Raw genomic sequence first — 23,391 nt, forward strand, 5'->3', positions numbered from 1 at the left:
TTTTTATGGCCTTGCTAACCTGTGTCGCAACTTTTAGTGATTTGTGTATTTGTACTCCGAGATCCCTTTGTTCCTCTACCCCACCCAGACTCGCACCCTCCAAGTGATAAGTGATCTCCCTATTCTCCCTACCAAAATATAATACAGAATCACAGAATCACAGAAACCCCACAGTGCAGATAAAGGCCATTTCGGCCCATCGAGCCTGCACCGACACATATCCCACCCAATCCCCGTAACCCCTACACCAACACATATCCCACCCTATCCCCGTAAACCCAAGTATTTAATCCCCCTAACACTAAGGGTCAATTTATCATAGCCAATCAACCTAACCCGCACATCTTTGGACTGTGGGAGGAAACCGGAGCACCCGGAGGAAACCCACGCAAACACGGGGAGAATGTGCAAACTCCACACAGACAGTCACCCGAGGCCGGATTCGAACCCGGGTCCCTGGCGCTGTGAGGCAACAGTGCTAACCACTATGCCACCGTGCTGCCTCACATTTATCTTTGTTGAACTTCATTTGCCAATTATATTACAGCCTTTATGAATGGACATAGCAATGTTATAGAAAATACTTATAAAAAATACAATTTGCATAGACAATCAGAAAAAATTTACTTAGGCCTTGAATTTAAACTGTGCAAATATTCGCAGGCGAATGCTTAATGCCTTTGTCCACTATTCTAGCAGAGGCCATAGCACCTCCACCAAGATAGTAGAGAAAAAGAATTTTGTAAGAATTCATTGAGCATTTCTCACTGTCATTGCCTAAATTAATACCACTTTAAATTCCTATTGTGTAATCTCAGCAGGTAGATTTTCAATGTGCTGCCCGTGTGTAAATCTGTGTTGCAGATTGGCTGGTTTCAATGGAAATGGAAATGAGGTGGTTTCTCATTAAATGCAGTGGCAGTTTCACACCCGGGCAGCAAGTTAAAAATCTACCTCCAGGTCTTTGAGTAACTGCTAAAATTGTTTGGAGTCGCCTTTCAAAAATTCTAGCACTAGTTTTGTTTAATTTAAAAGTGTGCCAGTTTTAAGCAGTTTTATGTACCTAACTAGTGAAAACATCAAAAATAACAACAGAAAATGCTGGAAAAACTCAGCAGGCCAGGCAACATCCGTGGAGAGAAATTAGAGTCGATGTTTCGGGTTGAAACCCTTTTTCAAAACATCAATCTACCTAGTATAATAAAATTTCCATTCCTATTGATAAATTAACGATTATACAATTAGATTATAGGTAGTAGAGGTCATAGGAAAGGAGTCCAACATAAAGTTAATATTAAGTTAAACTGTACAACAATGAGGCATTCTTGTTCCACTTTAAGAATAATGAAGGTCACACACTGTTATTCAGCTTAAGACGTAAAGTGCATTATTATTGTATATATTAGAGATTTCTCTTAGCTGAAATTCTCTCCTTGTCCAATGTTCCTTCTGTTTACAATTAACTGCTGAAAAGATTCAATATCACAACGTTAGTACAATACAGTAGACTGAGTGTAGTTTACAAAAAGTGATGTTTATACTTAAGAACAAATGAAATTTCTATTACGAATATTAACTGAAATATATACCTTTATAGTATTAATTTAGTGTCTAGTGGTCCTGCTTCTATAGTTTATACAAAAATGTATAGCAAACAATATTATTTTAGTCTTCTTCAGAGAGGCAGGGTCTGGTAAATGAAATGATTCAAACAGATTGGGCACGATCTTGCCAGCCCTGGGGAGGTGGGTATGGAGACGGGACTGCTGGGAAAATGGCAGAATCTGGGGGCGGGTGCCCATCCTGCCCCCAACCCGCCTCCGTGCCATCTTGCCAGGAGGTGGGTAGCTGACCCGCGCCGGGTCCCATCTCCTGGTGGCGGGAAGGGGATTACAGCCACTTAACTGCCTGTTAACAGGTAGTTAACAGGCAGTTAAGAGGATTATCCCCATTTTTCCAACAGAGGCGTGGGCTTCCCAACGTTGGGAAACCCCGCCAGGGTCACCAAGGCGAGCAGTGGGTCTGCGGGGGTCGGAGGGGTGCAAAAGTGCACTGTGAAGGTAAGTGATGGGTGCACGTGTGGAGAGGTAAGTATGTGAGGTGAGTGGAAAGTGATAGAAAATGCTTACTTACCTTTGTTTCTTCCTGCAGGCTTCAACAGTTGGGGATGCGGAGAGTCTCGCGTCTCACCAGCAGAGATGACAGATGGCTGCTGCATTCTCCGATGCAACAACCATCTCATTTCTGCTAAAGAAAGAGGTTTGATGAGCCTTGAATACAAGAACTCAGAGAGCTGTCAAACGATGACAATTCATTTGTCAAAAATGTTTGACAGATGAAATGTCATACGCTGACGTTCTCTGTAACCGGCTTCCCCTTAATTGGCCTGCTAAGCCCACTGGGCAGGCTTAACAAGGTCAATCAAGGGAAAATGGCGAGGGTTGGCCACAAGTCGATGGAGGTGCGACAATGATCCGGCAAGCAGCAGTCCCGCCTCCAACGCACCCCCATTGGCAAAATCGCCCCCATTGTGTCTCGTGAAGTATCATCTCAAGTGTATTGTTGGGACGAAGTGTGCCTGCATTTGGGAGGCACTAGCCTCTAGTACAATATTGGGCTAATAATCACCAGCTCAGAAACAATGGGCTGGATTTTGATTCAGGGGCGGGCTGGGGTCATGTAATCCGCATTTCGTGTTATCCACCCGAATCTAAATCAGTGTGGGAGATTGATGCGAATTTAACTTAATTGTACAATTGAGTTCCAACGTGTGGGAACCCATGGCAAATGAGTTTTCCCAGTCTGAAAGTCGCCTCCGATTATGTCATCATTGCTGCTGCATTTAAGGTCTGCAACAAGCCTTGCTTCTTCTGCAGACTGCCAACCTTTTGGCCTTTCATGCTAGAGGGACCTGGAGGCAGAATGGCCAGTGAAAGACCTAGGTCTGCTCCTAGGTTTGGCAGCGTTGCCCTGCAGGCTTTAGTTGAGGGAGCAAGAACAGATGAAGAGGTGCTCTTCCCTTCTTCAGGGAGGAAGAAGCCTCCCCAGCAGACCAAGGCTGTGTGGATCCAGGTGGCAGAGGAGATCAACTCATTATCAGTAAGCCGCAGAACCTGGATTCAGTGCAGGAAGTGATTTCATGACCTTCTGCGCACTGGAAAACTGAGTATGAATTTCCCATCACCCTCAATCTGATCCCAATTGCCTTTCCTCACCAGCACTCAGCTTTAGCAATCTCTTCCTCCCCATCCCACTTGACACTGACATCCATGCACCCTTACCCATTCCCTTTCTCTCTATGGTCACATTCACCTAACTATTCGACTATGCAGCTCTCACACTCCCTATCACTGTGATGCTATGAAAACAACTGACAACACACAGGGAGGGCCTTGGTCTTGCCACCTCACTCCGTCTTTGTCTCCTTCTACGTATCCATGCTATGGAATCTCTACACTCACTCCTTCATTCTCACTCAACCTCCACCTGTCACCCTCATTGCAGGAAAAGAGAGCTCACAATAAGCGAGAAAGAGCGAGGACAGGAGGAGGGCCAACCTCAGTAGCCCACCTCACCCCCTGGGAGGAGGCGGTCCTGGAGATCGTAGGAGTGGAGGAAGATGCGCAAGTGGGGGACGGACAGACGGGTGCATCACAGCAAGCTGGTGACAGAATAGTTTTCCATCTCTCTCATTGACATTGCATGAGTCGCTGATAATGATTCTAAAGCTCTAACAGATGGACTTATGATCATCTGCAATATGCAATGTGCATGTAACCTTGGCATCACATCTCTGACTCTTTCCTTTACTCCACCGCAGGACCATCGCAAGCACCTGTCCCCACTAGCCAGGAGGAAGAGCCTGAGCCTCCAGACGCCTCAGAGGAAGCTGCAACCTCAGAGGGCACAGCATCACCAGAATTCAGCGCACCCAGCACCAGCACAGACACTCGCACCTCGGTGGGACCTTCGGGACATAGAGTAGTGTTGTCACCTGGTGTATCACAGCTCACAAGTGAGCATCAGCAGATTGTGGAGACAGGGACAGCAGTGGAGAATCCTAGTCGGAGGGCGCAGGACTCTGCCAGCTCGGCTCAGCTGCATGTCGACCCTCTGCCTCTGGGTCCATTCATAAGATCAGCGGTCCTGGAACTCCAGGAACAGATGCCGGAGTCTCTGGCAGGTTTTGTCTCCAGGGTCGCTGCGAGTGTGGAGTGAATGGAGGAGTCCATTGCGAACATGAACAGAGCCTTTGTGGAGTCATTGGCGCATGAACGCATCACCATGGAAAGGTTGGCAACCTCCATGGAGGTGATAAGTCGCCAGAGTGCAGAAAACATGGTGAGTGTTAAGAATAGAATGACATCTCTGGAGGAGCGATGGTCATCTATTGAACAGAGAAACCAGACCTTCATGGAAGTCCTTCTGAGTAGGACTGCCAGTGCAAATACGGGTCCCCATGGCCCCCCTGATGTGCAGCAAGGTGCTCTCAAGCCACTTGCAAGCACTGAGGGGGACCTGACCCATGAGAGGGAAGTTGATGGCAGACATCAAGGAAGTGGGTGCTCCTCTCCAAGCGCTCACACTTCCATGCCACTGCAGAGCCCTCGGTCAGAGCCCCACCAGAGTCCACACCCAATTGAGATCGGCGTCTCAACACCTGTACAGCCACAGGAGCAGCAGACTGTTGACGAGCCCTCACAGTTTCACAACCCCAGAGGACGCCCGCCAAAGGTGTCGAGACAGGAGCAGCAGCTAAGTGAGCAATGGGCCTCCACATCTGCTGAAGCCACAGGGGAAGCACCACGTAGGAGCATGAGTAAGAGAAAGATACTGCACAAATAGTCACAAGGGTAGTCACTTGGGTGAAATTTGATGTTTTCTGTGAAAAAGCCATCAGATGAATAATGTAAATAAAAAATCTGATGACTACTGCTGTAGTTGTGGTGCGTGTCATTTCGCGAATGGGACTTCCACATTGAGGGCTTAGGATTACTTGCAATTGTTAGTATGGTGGTCAAATTGCTAGGAATCCGCTGGTTCTTGGCCATTGTCGATGCTCAGGTAAGAAGCTGCGAGGCAAAAGTACTTGATTGGCTAGGCTAAGCAAATCTGGCCAAGATAAGTGCGTTCCTTACATCCCGGGCAGCAATGTTCTCGCATACTGCTGCCACTGATTGATGGGCCTCTGCAAGATGTTCATTTTCGCTCTTCTCCTCCTCCTCATCTGAGGAGGATATGTGAGGAGCCACTTGGTCCTCAGGAATATGCAAGCCACGACACTATGCCATGTTGTGAAGTGCACAGCAAACCACAACGATTCTGGAGACCGTGGCTGCTGAGTACTGCAGGCCTCCACCTGATCTATCCAGGCATCTGAAGCGCATCTTCAGGAAACCGATGGTTTGCTCGATTATGGCTCTGGTGGACATGTGGCTGGAGTTGTAGCTCTCCTCAGCTTCGTTGGATGGCCTCCTCAACGGCGTCATTAGCCACGTCTTCAGGGGATAGCCCTTGTCTCCAAGTAGCCATCCGTTAAATTGGTCTGGTGGACTGAATAGCGGAGGCACACTAGACTGGTGCAGTATGAAGGAGTCATGGCAACTGCCAGGGTACTTGGCACAAACATGCAAAATTTCCTTCTTGTGGTCACATACCAGCTGAATGTTAAGGGAGTGGAAGCCCTTGTGGTTGACAAAAATGCCTGGATTGTGATGGGGTGCCTTAAGGGCCACATGTGTGCAGTCAACGACACCCTGCACCCTTGGAAAGCCTGCCAGATTAGCTAATCCAACCGCACGCGCCATGACATTGCTTGATCCTTGGTGAAATGGATGTGATTGTGCGCGAGGGCAAAGAGGACATCGGTTACCCACGTGATGCAAGTGTGTGTGGCCGCTGATGTCTGCTGCTGATCCCTGGAACGAGCCTGAGGCAAAAAAGTTGAGTGCGGTGGTGACTTTGACGGCCACTGGTAAGGGTTATCCATCTGGTCCTCTGGGCTGCAGGTCTTGTTGCAGCATTGCGCAGATGCCACCTGTGGTGTATGTAACCTGTTCCACCTTAAGAGAACTTAAGCCTGTTCCACCTTAAGAGATGTACTACTTTCTCTGGCTGCTGTATACGTAATACTGGTGGTGACCACCGGTATATAAGTACTGTGTAGTGATATTGTATTTAGTATAGTCCTGACTTCCAACTAGTAAAGACCTGTTGAACTTTATTCTTGTAGTCTGTGTCAGTAATTAATCTTAATACAACTGGAACACACAGACTTAACAGTGGCGACGAGTCCGATTCTTACCCTGCGGCAGTTTATATCCACGGAGGCTTCGTCCACAGAATGAGCGTCGAAGAGAGGCATCCACCCTCATCACCCTGCTGGAAGACACGTCGCGCGGCAGGCATCGAGAACCCGGAGTGCAGAAGACATCCTGAACTCGAAGCCTCCATCAGCGGCAGTCAGCTATCTTCTTTCTACCTCGGTGGTGGGTAAGCCGGTCAGCGACGCGAGCAGAAAGTCGGCCGCGTTGGCTGTACAGACGGGGGGAGGAAGACGGAGGAATAAGCGCGGGGACATCGATCGCGGCTGGTGATAAGGGCCGGGCCGCTTTCGGGCCAAAAAGGCGCAGCGTCTGGGGCGACTGAAGGCGCGAGAGCTGCGGTGAAGGCGAAAGCAGCCGGTGCTAATAACCGGGCTGCAAGAAGGGCTGCGAGGCACGGCATCAGGGAAGCGCGAATGCCCGAGGGAGCCGCGGTGAAGCGGAGACAGTGTCGGGGGAGTTACTAACCGCTGGGAAAGGGGAGCAGCAGCGGCACGCCAAACGCCATTGCAGCCAGTGGGTGAAGACCGGCAAGCGCGGGAAAACTGCCATTTTGTAGGCGGAGGATGAAGACAAGAGCGGGAAGCCGCCATCTTGGGATAAAATAAATTGCAACGATGCCTAAACATGGGAACATTAATGCCTTTGATGGCGACGTCGAAGATTGGGCCATGTATGTAGAACGCATACAAAATTATTGTAAAGCAAATAAAATCCCAGATGCAGAGAGAGCACTAACTTTATTGAACTTAATGGGTGCAAAGACATACGGGCAATTGAAACACCTTTTATCACCAGATGAACCGGCGGATAAGACGTTCGAGGAGATTGTTGCTGTCCTGAAAAATCATCTAAACCCCACGCCGCTGATGCTAGCGGAATGATTTAAATTTTACAGCAGAAGGCAGCTGAAGGATGAAAGCAATGCTGAATATTTAATGGAATTGCGTAAGCTAGCAAGGTGCTGTCAGTTTGGAACAGGACTGACAGATGCGCTAAGAGATAAATTTGTGTGTGGATTATTAAAAGAAGATACACAAAAGCGACTGCTCGAGGAGAATGAGCTGACGCTTGAGAAAGCGGTCACTATGGCAGCAGCACACGAAGCCGCAGCGAGAGGCACGGCAGTAATGCAGCTACGGTCACCGGAACTCAGTACAAATAAATTGGGTTTGAGTACTGTAAAATGTTATCGTTGTGGAAAGACAACACACGATCAGAACCAGTGTTGGTTTAAAAACCAAGAATGCAGAACGTGTGGCAGGCTTGGCCACATAGCTAAAGTATGCCGGTCAGGAAAGAAGACCAGCAACAAAAAGTCACCGCAAGGAAAATACATAAAGGTGCACAAGGTGACAAAGACCAGTTCGAACGAACAGAAGTCAGATTCAGACGCTAGCAGTAATGAACTGGATAGCTTAAGAGTACACAACGTTGGTAAGGATGCAGATCTCCAGACAATTTGGGTCACTCTTCAGATAGCAGGAGTCCAAGTAAAGATGGAATTGGACACTGGATCAGCATTGACGGTCATGAATAAGAAAGATTACAAAAGGTTATTCCAACATATTCCCCTACGGGATATGGAGATTATATTGAAAACATACACGGGGCAAAGAGTGTACCCCATCGGAAAGATAGAGGTAAAAGTGGTCCACAAGGGCGAAGAAAGCCAAGTAATGGACTTATATGTGCTACCTGAAGGAGGTCCACCACTACTGGGACGGGAGTGGATTAGGAAAATGAATATGGACTGGCACTCCTTAAAAGCACTAACGGTAGATTCTGGGGAAACAGATGTCAAACCTAAACGATTGTCCAAAATATTGGATGATGCTAAAGAGGTGTTCCAGCAAGGACTGGGAACACTGAAAGGAATTACGGCAAACATCAAGATTGATGAACATGCACAACCAAAATTTTTCAAAGCCAGACCGGTACCCTATGCAATACGACCTACTGTAGAAGCGGAACTGGAAGCACTAGAACGTTCAGGTGTACTGTCTAAGGTAGATTGGAGTGAGTGGGCTACACCCATTGTTCCCGTTATGAAACGCCCTTCGAGCAACAAGCCAGGAGAACCAGGGAATGTTCGCATCTGTGGAGGTTTCAAGATCACCGTTAATCCGGTGCTTCACACGGTGCAGTATCCGCTTCCGCGGATTGAGGATATTTTTGCTTCGTTGTCTGGCGGGAAACACTTCACCAAGATAGACCTGGCGCAGGCGTACTTGCAGATGGAGGTTGAAGAAGAGTCACGCCAGTACCTCACGATCAACACGCATAGAGGTTTGTACCGGTATATTAGGCTGGTTTTTGGAGTGGCATCGGCTCCGGCAATTTGGCAGAGGGCCATGGAGCAGGTATTACAGGGAATTCCAGGCACACAATGTTACCTGGACGATATTCTGATTACAGGTGATGGTGATGAAGAACACCTCGCAAACTTGGAACTGGTGCTCAACAGACTGAAAGAGTATGGACTTAGAGTTAATCGGCAGAAATGTGAGTTCTTTCAGAAGCGGATCTCGTACTGTGGTCATGTCATTGACCGGGAGGGGCTTCATAAGTCTCCTGACAAGATAGAGGCAGTTGTAAAGGCTCCCGCTCCGGAAAATGTCTCTCAGTTGAGGTCGTTTCTGGGATTGATTAACTATTACCATAAGTTTCTACCGAATCTATGCACGGTACTGCATCCACTGAACGCTCTTTTACAGAAGGGGGTACCATGGGAATGGAGCGAAAACTGTAAGAAGGCATTTCGCAAAAGCAAAGAATTGATCACCTCAGAGGAAGTGTTGGCTCACTTCAACCCGACACTGCCTATTCGGTTGGCTTGTGATGCTTCTCCATATGGTATTGGGGCAGTACTCTCACACAAGTTGCCAAATGGCACGGAAAGGCCAGTCGCATTTGCATCCAGATCATTGACCTCCGCTGAGCGCAACTATGTGCAGATCGATAGGGAGGCTCTCAGCCTTGTATGGGGAGTGAAGAAGTTTAATCATTACCTGCAGGGCCAAAAATTCACACTTCTGACAGACCATCAGCCGTTGGTATCCATTTTTAACCCTAAGAAGGGTGTTTCGGTGATGACAGCACAGCGACTCCAGAGATGGTCCCTTTTCCTAGGGGCACATCAATATCAAATAGAATTCAAAGGTACAAAGCAGCATGGCAATGCTGATGGGTTGTCGCGCCTGCCACTACCTGAAGCAGAAGAGACGACGAAAGTTGACCCTGTTGAGTTATTTCATTCGACCATCATCGAGTGTTTACCAGTCACCAATGCAAGTATTGAAAGAGAAACCAGGAACGACCCGACACTGTCCCGAGTTTACGAGGTGACAGTGAAGGGATGGCCAACACATGGTGATCCTCTGTTACCGGCATTCTCGGCAAGGCGAGACCAGCTGTCCGTCTGCCATGGTACTTTGATGTACGGGACAAGAGTGATTATTCCTCCCAAGTTACGGGAAAGAGTTCTAAAGGAACTGCATGAAGGTCATCTGGGGGGAGTTAAGATGAAAAGTCTTGCTAGGGCTTATGTATGGTGGCCGGGCATTGACCAACAGATAGAGGAGTTGACAAAAAGCTGCGCTGGGTGCCAAAAAGTGCAAAATGCACCTCCGATCGCACCGCTACACCCATGGGAATGGCCTTCAGCCCCATGGCAACGCGTACATATTGACTTTGCTGGTCCATTCATGGACTCCATGTTCCTAATTGCGGTGGACGCACATTCCAAATGGCCAGAAGTGATCAAGATGAATACCACTACTTCAGAAAAGACAATTGCGGTGTTAAGAACAATATTCGCAAGGAACGGATTGCCAGAAGAGATATGTTCGGACAACGGACCACAGTCCGTGTCGGAAGAATTCCAAAAATTCTTAAAGAAGAATGGGGTGAAACATTATACCTCTGCCCCATATCATCCGGTGACAAACGGGTTGGCCGAGAGATTTGTCCAAACATTCAAAAAGGCAATAAAGGCCATGAACGATGATCAGATTCCGTTACAACACAAGGTGGACAATTTCCTAATGGCATATTGAAACGCCGCTCATGCAGTGACTAACCAAAGTCCTGCCATGATGTTTTATAACAGGAGGTTGCGGTCCAGGTTGGACTTGTTAAAACCAAATGTGCGGAGGGAAGTGGAAAACAAACAGTTCTGGCATATTAATAACAAGTCCACTCGAAGTTTCGACGTAGGACAACCAGTGTTGGCAAGGGGCTATGGAAACGAAAAATGGCAGTCCGGAACAATTCGGGCCAGACAAGGACCTCTGATGTACACAGTAGATATTGGTAACAATGTGATAAGGCGTCATGCGGATCAACTGGTAGAATCAAGAGCAAGGGTCGAACCCATGGTTGCGACAGAGACAACTGTGGAAGACGTTAATGAACCTGAAGCATCTACCTCGGCAGGGACTGTACCTGATGATGACGTCCAATACATAGGAAACCAACAAGAAGAGTCACCTCAGCAACAAGAATCAGAGACCACTGAAAGGCGTTATCCAAACCGAATCAGAAGGCCTCCTGAGAGACTGAACCTTTGAACTGTTTATACCTGAAGTTATATATGTATATATGTTATGATGTTATGTTAAATGGGGATATGACTGTTAAGCTAAAAAGGGAGGATTGTGGTGTATGTAACCTGTTCCACCTTAAGAGAACTTAAGCCTGTTCCACCTTAAGAGATGTACTACTTTCTCTGGCTGCTGTATACGCAATACCGGTGGTGACCACCGGTATATAAGTACTGTGTAGTGATATTGTATTTAGTATAGTCCTGACTTCCAACTAGTAAAGACCTGTTGAACTTTATTCTTGTAGTCTGTGTCAGTAATTAATCTTAATACAACTGGAACACACAGACTTAACACCACCCACTACCTCTCGCAAAAGTCGGAGCCGCCTTTGGCACTCTTGCTCAGACATGTTGAGGTAGCTGACCCTGTGTCTGTAGACCCTGTTTTGGGGGTATCTCCTGCGCTGACGGGCTTCCATGCGCTGGCCCCTTCTGGCCTGTGCAGCTTCAGGTGGGTGAGCAGCAGCTTGGCGCTCCTGTTGTTGCTGCTGCTGCTGCTGTTGGTGCTACTGTTGTTCCTGGTTCTGCTGGTGCTGCCGCTGGTCTTCGTCCTCATCTAATGTCCAGAAGGGAAGGAAATAAATGGCTCCCATGCTTCTGGTATATGCCTCAGTTGAGGAAGCGCTCAGTGAAAGTGGCGAGAGGGGTTTCCCAGGAGGTCACACTGGAGATGGGTGTCAAGCTTCAAACTTCCACAGCTGTGGTTATGCCTTCTAAAAGTTCCCCCAGACCTGAGACAACAAAGTCCTGCCACCTGCAAATGATGGCTGATCAAATCTCCTATTTAATGGTTGACCTGCAGCTGATAGTCAGCAATCCAATTGTGCTCCCACCAGGATTCACCGTCGTGTTACAGAACAGGTTCACGTGGGAAAAGGGTTAAAATCGCAAAGGCCTTTCAAATTGGTATTATAGAGGCAATTTAGTGCATGCTAAGGCCTCTCCCGCCTCTTGGAGGCGGGTCGAAGACGGGACATAGACACAAATTAATGAAAATTGCTTAGAGGCAGGATGGAGGCGGGGTTGGGCCCGCCCGCCAGTTTTTTCAATTTTAACCCCCCGCACGCCTCCAATCCCGCCTCCATGGCCCAATGAAAATCCTGCCCAATAGGTTTAATGGAATTTTTCTGTGCTATTTCTATTTTTCTATGATAATTGCTGTCAAATTATATGTAAAGCCAAAAAGGCACTTTCTTCATCTTAATAATTACCCTTTACTAAATCAATATGGTGCCTTTATAATGAAAGTATTCTGCTTGAAGGTTGTGGTTGATCTCAGTTGTTCCCAGTATTTAGCATCGAGTTTAGGCAGAAAACCATTCACAAAATAAGGTGAGGTCAAATATTTTTTCTCAAAGCACTCAGCCATTCAGTTGTGGGAGGGTCAGTTAATAACACAGAATGTACACATTTGATGGTTATTTTCCACAACATACCTGTCAGGAACAAGAAGACTGCTAAGAAGTTGATCTTGATGATTTTGAAGAGTTTGCAAAACTTTCTCTCTTATTTGTTGATCAGTCAAATTCAGATCCTCACTTGTGACAGTAAACCTTAGGATAACTTTACGTTGTGCTGCACATAATATAAAGAAGTGATTAATGATTGCAAGTTGTAGCCAGTATGTTCATTTTATTTCTCTGACTATGGATAATTGTATAGATATAGACAAGATAACCAAATGCTCTATCAAACATGATGGTAATCTGGTTAATTGACTGGTGAGTGTAAAACTGGAGGTCATGCATATAAATGTCAACTGAAAGAAAAAGAAAACTGCATATGCTGGAATCCTGTAATAAAAACAGAAAATGCCAGAAATACACAATGCCATCGGTAAAGAGAAATGATAGGTTATTCACATTTGAGGTGTATAACCCTTCATAAAATCATAGAATTATAGAATGATACAGCACAAAAGGAGGTCATTCGGCCCATCATGCCTGTGCCGGCTCTTTGGTAGAGCTAACCAATTAGTCCCACTCCCCTGCTCTTTCCCCGTAGCCCTGCAAAATTTTCCACTTCAAGTATTTATCTAATTCCCTTTTGAAAATTATTATTACATCTGCTTCCACCACCTTTTCAGGCAGTGCATCCCAGATTACAACAACACGCTGCATACATTTTTTTCCCTCATGTCACCTCTGTTTTTTTTGCCAATCATCTTAAATCTGTGCCATCTGGTTACCGACCCAAAAGCTGGCTGGGAATGTAAGTTGTGAGGAGGATGCAAGGAGGCTTCAAGGGGATACAGACAGGCTAAGTGAGTGGGCAAGAACATAGCAAATGGAATATAATGTGGAGAAATGTGAAGTTATCCACTTTGGTAGGAAAAATAGAAAAGCAGGGTATTTTTTAAATGGTGAGAGATTGGGAAATGTTGATGTTCAGAGGGACCTGGGTGTCCTTGTACACAAATCACTGACAGCTAACTAGCAGGTACAGCAAGCAATTAGGAAAGCAAATGGTATGTTGGCCTTTACTACAAGAGGATTTGAGTATAAGAGTAAAGATGCCTTTCTGCAATTATATAGGGCCCTGGTGAGACCACACCTGAAGTATTGTGTACAGTTTTGGTCTCCTTACCTAAGGAAGGATTTACTTGCCATAGAGGGACTGCAACAAAGGTTCACCAGACTGGTTCCTGGGATGGGGGGATTGTCCTATGAGGAGAGATTGAGTAGACTAGGCCTATATTCTCTAGAATTTAGAAGAATGAGAGTTGATCTCATTGAAACATACAAATACTTCCAGGGCTTGACAGGATAGAGGCAGGGAGGATCTTACCTCTGGCTGGGGAGCCTAGAACCAGGGGTCACAGTCTCAAAATAAGGGGTCAGCCATTTAGGACTGAGATGAGGAGAAATTTCTTCACTCAGGCGGTGGAGAATCCTTGGAATTCTTTACCCCAGAGGGCTGTGGAGCCTCAGTTGTTGAGTATATTCAAGAGATTGATCGATAATTTTTTGAATATTAAGTGAATCAAGGGATATGGGAATAGTGCAGGAAGTGGAGATGAGGTAGAAGATCAGCCATGATCTTATTGAATGGTGGAGCAGGTTCGAAGGGCCAAATGGCCTACTCCTGCTCCTATTTCTTATGTTCTTATGACCCTTCTGCCACTGGAAACAGTTTCTCCTTATTTACTCTATCAAAACCCTTCATGATTTTGAACACCTCTATTAAATCACCCCTTAACCTTCTCTGCTCTAATGAGAACAACCCCAGCTTCTCTAGTCTCTCTACATCACTGAAGTCCCGCATCCCTAATACCATTCTAGTAAATCTCCTCTGCACTCTCTCTAATGCCTTAACATCCTTCCTAAAGTGTGGTGCCCAGAATTGGCCACAATACTGAAGTTATTGTCAAGTTTTGTGTTTGCTATCTCTGGCGGCAGGAACATTTTTGAAGAACACTGGGTTCCAGTCCCAGAACGAACAGGTTGTACCTGGTTTGTGGAACGAATGTCCTTTAAGGCAAACTACCTTTTCTCATTCCATGCTTTGATAGATTCTTATGGTCCTGGATATTAGAAGTACGGAAATACAGGAATAGCTGACTCGGATGTATATTTACTGTTTGCTTGGCATCTGATGCCAATCTTATTATAGGTGTCCTAATTTAAACATACATATTGTAAATAATAAGCTGTGAAACAGCAATCTCCAAGAGTAGGCAACGTGTGTGTGTGTATGTGAATATTTTATCATAATCTTTTAATGTGTTAGCTGGTGTCAAGTGTTTGCCATGGCTCAGTGCTCTCGCCTATGAGTCAGCAGGTTGTGGGTTCAAGTCCCACTCCAGAGACTTGAACCAAAAATCTAGGCTGACTTTCCAGTGCAGTGCTGAGGGAGTGCTGAACTGTCAGCAAAGTGATGAAAGCTGTCATTGACAGTGCTATCAAGCAGCACTTACTCACCAATAACCTGCTCACTGATGCCCTGTTTGGTTTCCGCCAGGACCACTCGGCTCCAGACCTCATTAAAGCCTTGGTCCAAACATGGACAAAAGAGCTGAATTCCAGAGCTGAGGTGAGAGTGACTGTCCTTGACATCAAGGCAGCATTTGACCACGAGTGGCATCAAGGAGCCCTAGTAAAACTGAAGTCAATGGGAATCGGAGGAAAACTCTCCACTGACTGGAATCATACCTAACACAAAGAAAGGTGGTTGTGGTGGTTGGAGATCAATCATCACAGCCTCAGGACATCACTGCAGGAGCTCCTCGGGGCATTGTCCTAGGCCCAAACATCTTTAGTTGCTTCATCAATGACCTTCCCTCCATCATAAGGTCAGAAGTGGGGATGTTCGCTGATGACTGCACAGTGTTCAGTGCCATTCACAACTCCTGAGATAATGAAGCAGTCCATGCCAGATGCAGCAAGACCTGGACAATATTCAGGCTTGGGCTGATAAGTGACAGTTAACATTCACACCACACAAGTGCCAGGCAATGACTATCTCCAAGAAGCGAACATCTAACCACCGCCGCTTGACATTCAAGGACACTACCATCGCCAAATCCATCACCATCAATATCCTGAGGCTCACCATTGACCGGAAACTTAACTGGGCCAGCCACATAAATACTGTGGCAACAAGAGCAGGTCAGAGGCTAGGTATTCTGCGGTAAGTGTCTCACCTCCTGATTCCTCAAAGCCTTTCCACCATTTACAAGGCACAATTCAGGAGTGTGATGGAATACTCTCCAATTGCCTGGATGAGTGCAGCTCCAACAACACTCAAGAAGCTCAACACCATCCAAGACAAAGCAGCCCGCTTGATTGGCACCCCATCCACCACCTTAAACATTCACTCCCTCTGCCACCGGGGTACTGTGGCTGCAGTGTGTACCATCTACAAAATGCACTGCAGCAACTCACCAAGGCTTCTTCGGCAGCAATTCCCAAACCCGTGATCTCTACTACCTAGAAGGACAAGGGCAGCAGGCGCATGGGAACACCACCACCTTCAAGTTCCCCTCCAAGTCACACACCATCCTCACTTAGAAGTATATCGCCGTTCCATCATCGTCGCTGGGTCAAAATCCTGGAACTCCCTCTCTAACAGCACTGTGGGAGTACCTTCACCACACGGACTGCAGCGGTTCAAGCAGGCGATTGGCACCTGATCCACAACCTTAAACATTCACTCCCTCCACCACCGGCGTACTGTGGCTGCAGTGTGTACCATCTACAAAATGCACTGCAGCAACTCACCAAGGCTTCTTCGGCAGCACCTCCCAAACCCCCGACCTCTACCACCTAGAAGGACAAGGGCAGCAGGCGCATGGGAGCACCACCACCTCCAAGTTCTCCAAGTCACACACCATCCTGACTTAGAAGTACAAAATGCACTGCAGCAACTCACCAAGGCTTCTTCGGCAGCAATTCCCAAACCAGTGATCTCTACTACCTAGAAGGACAAGGGCAGCAGGCGCATGGGAACACCACCACCTTCAAGTTCCCCTCCAAGTCACACACCATCCTCACTTAGAAGTATATCGCCCTTCCTTCATCGTCGCTGAGTTAAAATCCTGGAACTCCCTCTAACGGCACTGTGGGAGTACCTTCACCACAAGGACTGCAGCGGTTCAAGAAGGCGGCTCACCACCACCTTCTCAAGGGCAATTAGAGATGGGCAATAAATGCTGGCCTTTCCAATGACGCCCACATCCCAGGAATGAATTTTTTTAAATGTCTCTTTTATACTACATTTGGACTATGTTTCTCATGGCAAATCTTGAATTTTCTCTGAAAACACCCTCCATCGTGTTATGTGGCACTACCACCGTTAACATTTTGATTTCAAACCCCACCATGGCAGTTTGTGAATTTAGTTAATTAAATACATCTGGAATAGAAAGCTCGTATCAGTAATAGTGGCCATGCAGCAATTGGATTTTCATAAAAACCCAACTGGTTCACTAATGGCCTTTAGGGAAGGAAATCTGCTTTCCTTACCTGGTCTGGCCTATATGTGATTCCAGACCCACAGTAATTTGGTTGACTACTAACTGCCCTCTGAAAGTTGCTTCAAACCACTACAAAAAGGTACAACAAGAATAAAACCAGACGGACCACCCGGCATAGACCTAGGCATCAAATTTGGACATGACAAAGGCACACCCAGCCTAGTTAACCCTGCAAAGACCTCCTCAATAACATCTGGGGACTTGTGCCAAAATTGGGAGAGCTGTCCCACAGACTAATCAAGCAACAGCTTGACATAGTCATACTCACAGAAACATACCTATCCGCCAACGTCTCAGAATCCTCCATCAACATTTCTGAGTATATCCTGCTCCACCAATAGGACAGACCTACCAGAAGTGACAACACAGTGGTATACTGTCGAGAGGGAGTGGCCCTGGGAGTTCTCAACATTGACTCCAGACCCCATAAAGTCTCATGGCATCAGGTCAAATATGGTGAAGGAAACCTGCTGCTGATTATCATCTTCCGTCCTCCCTCAGCTGATGAATCAGTACTCCTCCATGTTGTACACCACTTGGAAGAAGCACTGAGAGTAGCAAGGGCACAGAATGTACTCTGGTTGGGGGACTTCAATGTCCATCACCAAGAGTGGCTCGGTAGCACCATTATTGACCAAGCTGGCCGAGTCCTGAAGGACATAGCTGCCAGACTGGGCCTGCGACAGGTAGTGAGAGAACCAACATGAGAGATAAAGCTACTTGACCTCGTCCTCACCAATCTACCTGTCGCAGATGCATCTGTCCATGACAGCATTGGTAGCCATGACCACCGCACAGTCATTGTGGAGACAAAGTCCCATCTTCACACTGAGGACACCCTCCATCGTGTTGTGTGGCACTACCACCGTGCTAAATGAGATAGACTCAGAAAAGATCTAGCAGCTCAAACCTGGGCACCCATGAGGCCCTGTGGGCCATCAGCAGCAGCAGATTGTGTATTCCACCACAATCTGTAACCTTATGGCCTGGTATATCCCTCACTCTACGATTACCATCAAACCAGGGGACCAACCCTGGTTCAATGAGGAGTGTCAAAGAGCATGCCAGGAGCTGCACCAGGCATACCTGAAAATGAGGTGCCAACCTGGGGAAGCTGCAACACAGGACTACATGCATGCTAAAAAGCAGAAGCAGCATGCTAGTCAGAGTTAAGTGATCCCACAACCAGTGGGTCAGATTAAAGTTCTGCAGCCCTGCCACATCCAGTCACGAATGGTGGTGGACCATTAAACAAATAACGGGAGGAGGAGGCTCCATGAACATCCCCATCCTCTGCGATGGCGGAGCCCAGCACTTGAGTGCAAAAGACAAAGCTGAAGCGTTCGCAACCTTCTTCAGGCAGAAGTGACGAGTGGATGATCCAACTCGGCCTCCTCCTGAGGTCCCCACCATCACAGATGGCAGTCTTCAGACAATTTTATTCACTCCACGTGCTATCAAGAAACGGCTGAGCGCACTGGATACAGCAAAGGCTATGGGCCCCAACAAAATCCCAGCTGTCGTGCTGAAGACTTGTGCTCCAGAACAAGCTGCTGAATTCCAGAGTTGAGGTGAGAGAGGCTGCCGTTGTCATCAAGGCAGCATTTGACCGAGTGTGACACTAAGGAGCCCCAGCAAAATTGAAGTCAATTGTGTTCGGGGGGAAAACTCTGTACTGGTTGAAGTCATACCTCACACAAAGGAAAATGGTTCTGGTTGTTGGAGGGCAATCATCTCAGCCCCAGGACATTGCTACAGGAGTTCCTCAGGGCTGTGTCCTAGGCGCAGCCATTTGCAGTTGTTTCATCAATGACCTTCCCTCCATCATAAAGTCAGAAGTGGGGATGTTCAGTTCCATTCGCAACAGCTCAGATAATGAAGCAGTCCGTGCCCACATGCAACAAGGCCTGGATGACATTCAGGCTTGGGCTGGTAAGTGGCAGGTAAAATTTGTGTTGCACAAGTGCCAGGCAATGACTAACTCCATCAAGAGAGCCTATCCACCGTTCCTTGACATTCAACGGCATTACCATCATTGAATCCCCCACCATTAACATCCTGGGGTCACCATTGACCAGAAACTTAACTGGACCAGCCACATAAATACTGTGGCAACAAGAGCAGGTCAGAGGCTAGGTATTCTGCAGTGAGTGTCTCACCTCCTGACTCTCCAAAGCCTTTCCGCCATCTACAAGGCACAAGTCAGGAGTGTGATGGAATACTCTCCACTTGCCTGGATGACTGCAGCTTCAACAACACTCAAGAAGCTCAACACCATCCAGGACAAAGCAGCCTGCTTGATTGGCACCCCATCCACCACCTTAAACATTCACTCACTCCACCACCGGCATACCGTGGCTGCAGTGTGTACCATCTACAAGGTGCACTGCAGCAACTCGCCAAGGCTTCTTCGACGGCACCTCCAAAACGCGTGAACTCTATCACCTAGAAGGGCAAGGGCAGCAGGCGCATGGGAACACCATCACGTCCAAGTTCCCCTCCAAGTCACACATCATCCTGACTTGTAAATATATCATTGTTCCTTCATCATCGCTGGGTGAAAATCCTGGAACTCCTAACAGTTCTGTGGGAGTGGCTTCACCACACAGACTGAAGCGGTTCAAGAAGGCGGCTCACCACCACCTTCTCGAGGGCAATTAAGGATGGTCAATAAATCCTGGCTTCGCCAGCAATGCCCACATCCCATGAATGAATAAGTTTTAAAAATGGCATAAGTGAGCCATTCTGAAAGGCTAGTACTGTGCTGTTCCATTCTTACCATGGTCTGGGATGCCGGTTATGGGGAATAGAGGTCTTTTCTACCTTAGGTACACAGTGTCAGCGTCAAGCAGATGACGATAAAGTCCTTCTGCTCTGCCAAACAATGCATCATGAAACCAACTTTAGAGCAGTACCCTTCACTGCACCAGAGCAACATTTTCCATTTCTCACACTAGCCTTGCTATGACTTTTTTGAGTGACGTGGCGAATATTGAGCTCCTTATCCCAAATTGTGGGTAGTTTTGCACGTTAGGCATACATCCACATAATACTTAGTTAAGTCTATTCAGACTGATTTCAGTAAGACTCTTTAGCTGTTTAAGAGAGGACTGGAGGTCTGCTAAAGTTGGACAGTTGTTTAAAAAGAGAATAAGGGATAGACTGAGTAATTACAGGCCAGTCAGCCTAACCTCAGTGGTGGGCAAATCATTGGAAAAATTCTGAGGGACAGTATTAATCATCATTTATAAAGGCATGGATTAATCAAGGACAGTCAACATGGATTTGGTAAGGGAAGGTCGTGTCTGACTATCTTGATTGAATTTTTGAGGAGGTAACAAGGAGGGTCGATGTAGTCTACATGGATTTTAGCAAGGCTTTTGACAAGGTCCCACATGGCAGATTGGTCAGAAAAGTAAAAGATCCAAGGGAAAGTGGCAACTTGGATTCAAAATTGGCTCAGTGGAAGGAAGCAAAGGCTATTGGCCGACGGGTGTTTTTGTAACTGGAAGTCTGTTTCCAGTGGGGTTAAGCACGGCTCAGTACTAGGTCCCTTGCTTTCGTATATATCAATGATTTAGAATTAAATGTAGGGGGCATGATTAAGAAGTTTGCAGATGACACAACAATTGGCTGTGTGGTTGATAGTGAGGAAAAAAGCTGTAGACTGCAGGAAGGTATCAATGGACTGATCAGGTGGGCAGAAAAGTGGCAAATGGAATTCAATCCGGAGAGGTGTGAGGTAATGCATTTGGGGAGGGCCAACAAGGCAAGGGAATACACTATAATGGTAGGATACTGAGAAGTGTAGAGGAACAGAGGGTCCTTGGTGTGGTGTATGTGCCTTTAAGAGCAATTATGGTGTATGTGCCTTTAAGAGCCCCAGGTGTGCGTAATGCCGGTAATTGCCACTTGGGCTATATAAGCCTGTGTATTGTGTATATCCTTTAGGAACCCCCCCTCCCAGACTTGCTTAGTAAATACCTATGAACCAACTCCTGTCTTCAGTGTCTTTATCTACACACGGACACTACAGTGGCGACGAAGTGGAAACGGACTTACCTGCAATTCGGCAGCACCTCAAGGACATCGATTCCTCCAGCGTCCAGAAGACTCAAGGAAGTAAGAGAAACTGTGGTTTCACCAGCTGGCCAAGCTGGTGACAGGTACTGCGCTAATCCTTCCTGGGCATCAGGCTGGAGCTCCAGCGGCGGGCTCTACAGCTGAGACAGGCAGCGAAATCGAAGGCAAGCAATAACGGACTGGGAGGGTGCACTCGAGACACGGCCGGCGCGGCAAGCAGGTCAGCGTTTAGACCTCCGTCGGGAACGAGTCTCCAACAGTGAATAAACGGAAACCACAGTAAAACAGCGTTGTTATCTGTAGCAGCGGCGGGAAAGCGCGGGAAGCGCCATATCATTGCTACAGAGTGAAAAAAAAAGCGCGGGAAGCGCCATATCTTTTCTGAAATGCCTAAATCTGGTAATATTGAGGCTTTTGATGGCGAAATAGAAGATTGGACCACATACGTGGAAAGAGTAGAGGTTTATTGCACTACAAATGGAATAACAGATGAAAAAAAAGCTTCAGTACTTCTGAACTTAATGGGCGCGAAGACATACGGGCTGTTACAAAATTTAATCACTCCAGCCAAACCAAAGGACAAGACTTTTAAAGAAATTGTTGATACCCTGCAGGAGCATTTAAACCCAACACCGCTACTGATAGTGGAACGATTCAAGTTCTTCAAGAGAAATCAACACAAGAATGAAAGTAACGCTGATTACCTAACCGAATTAAGAAAGCTATCAAAGTACTGCCAATTCGGAGCAGGACTATCGGATTATCTTCGAGACAAATTTGTTTGCGGTCTCTTAAGTGAAGGAACACACAAAAGACTGCTTTCTGAAAAAGATTTAACATTGGACAAAGCTTTCAGTATGGCTGTATCATACGAAGCAGCAGCAAAAGGAGCTGCAGAGATACAACAAGAGACACAGGACTTCGGCACCCATAAAATGACACAGGAGTTCGGAAGATGTTATCGCTGCGGCAGATCCACCCATAACCAGAGGGACTGCTGGTTCAAGGGCAAAGCATGCAGGCAATGTGGTAAGATTGGACACATTGCACGGGTATGCCAATCTGGACAAAATAAATCCACTGACAGAAAACAAAAAATCAATAAAGAAAAGTACAGGAAGGTACAAATGATGACGGACAATAGCTCCGAAGACCAGAATAGTGATAGCGACTCCGGAAACAAGAGACTAAGCTGTCTCAAATTACATAATGTACTTGCCAAAGAGGATTACCAAACCATTTGGGTTACCCTCACAATAGCAGGGTCCCCAGTTAAAATGGAGCTAGATACAGGATCAGCTCTAACCGTAATAAATCGATGAGATTACGAGAGGCTATTTTCGCATATACCTCTAAAAGACACATCCATTATCTTAAAAACATATACGGGGCAGAAAGTCTACCCCAAAGGAAAAATAAGGGTGCCTGTGGTATACAACGGCAAAGAAATACAGAAGTTGTATTTATACATTCTACAAGATGGTGGTCCACCGTTGTTGGGACATGAATGGATAAGGAAGATACGTTTAGACTGGCACTCCATTCAGGCACTGACGGTAACCAGTAAGGAAAAAAACAATGATGACATCATACCTGAACGATTAAAAGACATCTTGGCCAACGCCAAAGAAGTGTTTCAAGAGAAACTAGGAACCTTGAAAGGCATCACCGCCTCAATAAAAGTGGAAGATACAGCAATTCCAAAATTTTTTAAGGCAAGACCGGTGCCATACGCAATACGTCCGGCAGTCGAGGCAGAGCTGAAGAATTTGGAAAAGGCAGGCGTATTATCCAAAATAGATTGGAGCGAATGGGCAACACCCATCATTCCAGTCATGAAAAAAACATTGAAAAATAACTCTGAGGAACAGAAAAAAATTCGCATCTGTGGGGACTTTAAGGTGACTGTAAGCCCGGTCCTTCACACGGTACAGTATCCTCTTCCGAGGATAGAAGATATTTTCGCCTCACTATCCGGAGGGAAACGTTTCACAAAAATTGACTTGGCACAGGCATATCTACAGATGGAGGTTGAGGAGACCTCTAAAAAGTATCTCACAATAAACACACACAAAGGCCTGTACCAGTACAATCGACTGGTTTTTGGAATAGCATCAGCTCCAGCTATCTGGCAAAGAGCTATGGAGCAAGTCCTGCAAGGGATTCCGGGGACTCAATGCTACCTAGACGACATCCTTACAACAGGAGAAAACGACAACGAGCACCTTGCCAATTTGGAGCAGGTGCTCACTAGGCTGAAAGAACGGGGCCTACGAGCAAATCGCCCCAAGTGCGAATTTTTCCAAAATCAGATATCATATTGTGGCCACATAATTAATAAGGAAGGGTTGCATAAGTCACCTGAAAAAATTGAAGCAGTTATAAAAGCCCCAGCACCTGAAAAT

General features: G+C 46.7%; 1 long non-coding RNA gene across 1 annotated transcript in view; it reads right to left on the reverse strand.

Annotated features, from left to right (window-relative positions):
- Window positions 1–253: 253 nt before the first annotated feature.
- Window positions 254–23,391, reverse strand: part of LOC147115641 (uncharacterized) — a 29,231-nt gene continuing 6,093 nt past the window's right edge. Inside the window, exons 2-3 of the long non-coding RNA XR_015078654.1 lie at window positions 12,366–12,504; window positions 254–1,466 (exon numbers count right to left, since the gene is read on the reverse strand). This is a non-coding gene — a long non-coding RNA (uncharacterized LOC147115641). The remainder of the gene's footprint in view (window positions 1,467–12,365; window positions 12,505–23,391) is intronic.

The sequence above is a fragment of the Somniosus microcephalus genome, chromosome 6 (assembly GCF_052327205.1).
Source record: "Somniosus microcephalus isolate GS21.2 chromosome 6, FLI_Smic_1.0, whole genome shotgun sequence".
NCBI lineage: Eukaryota > Metazoa > Chordata > Chondrichthyes > Squaliformes > Somniosidae > Somniosus > Somniosus microcephalus.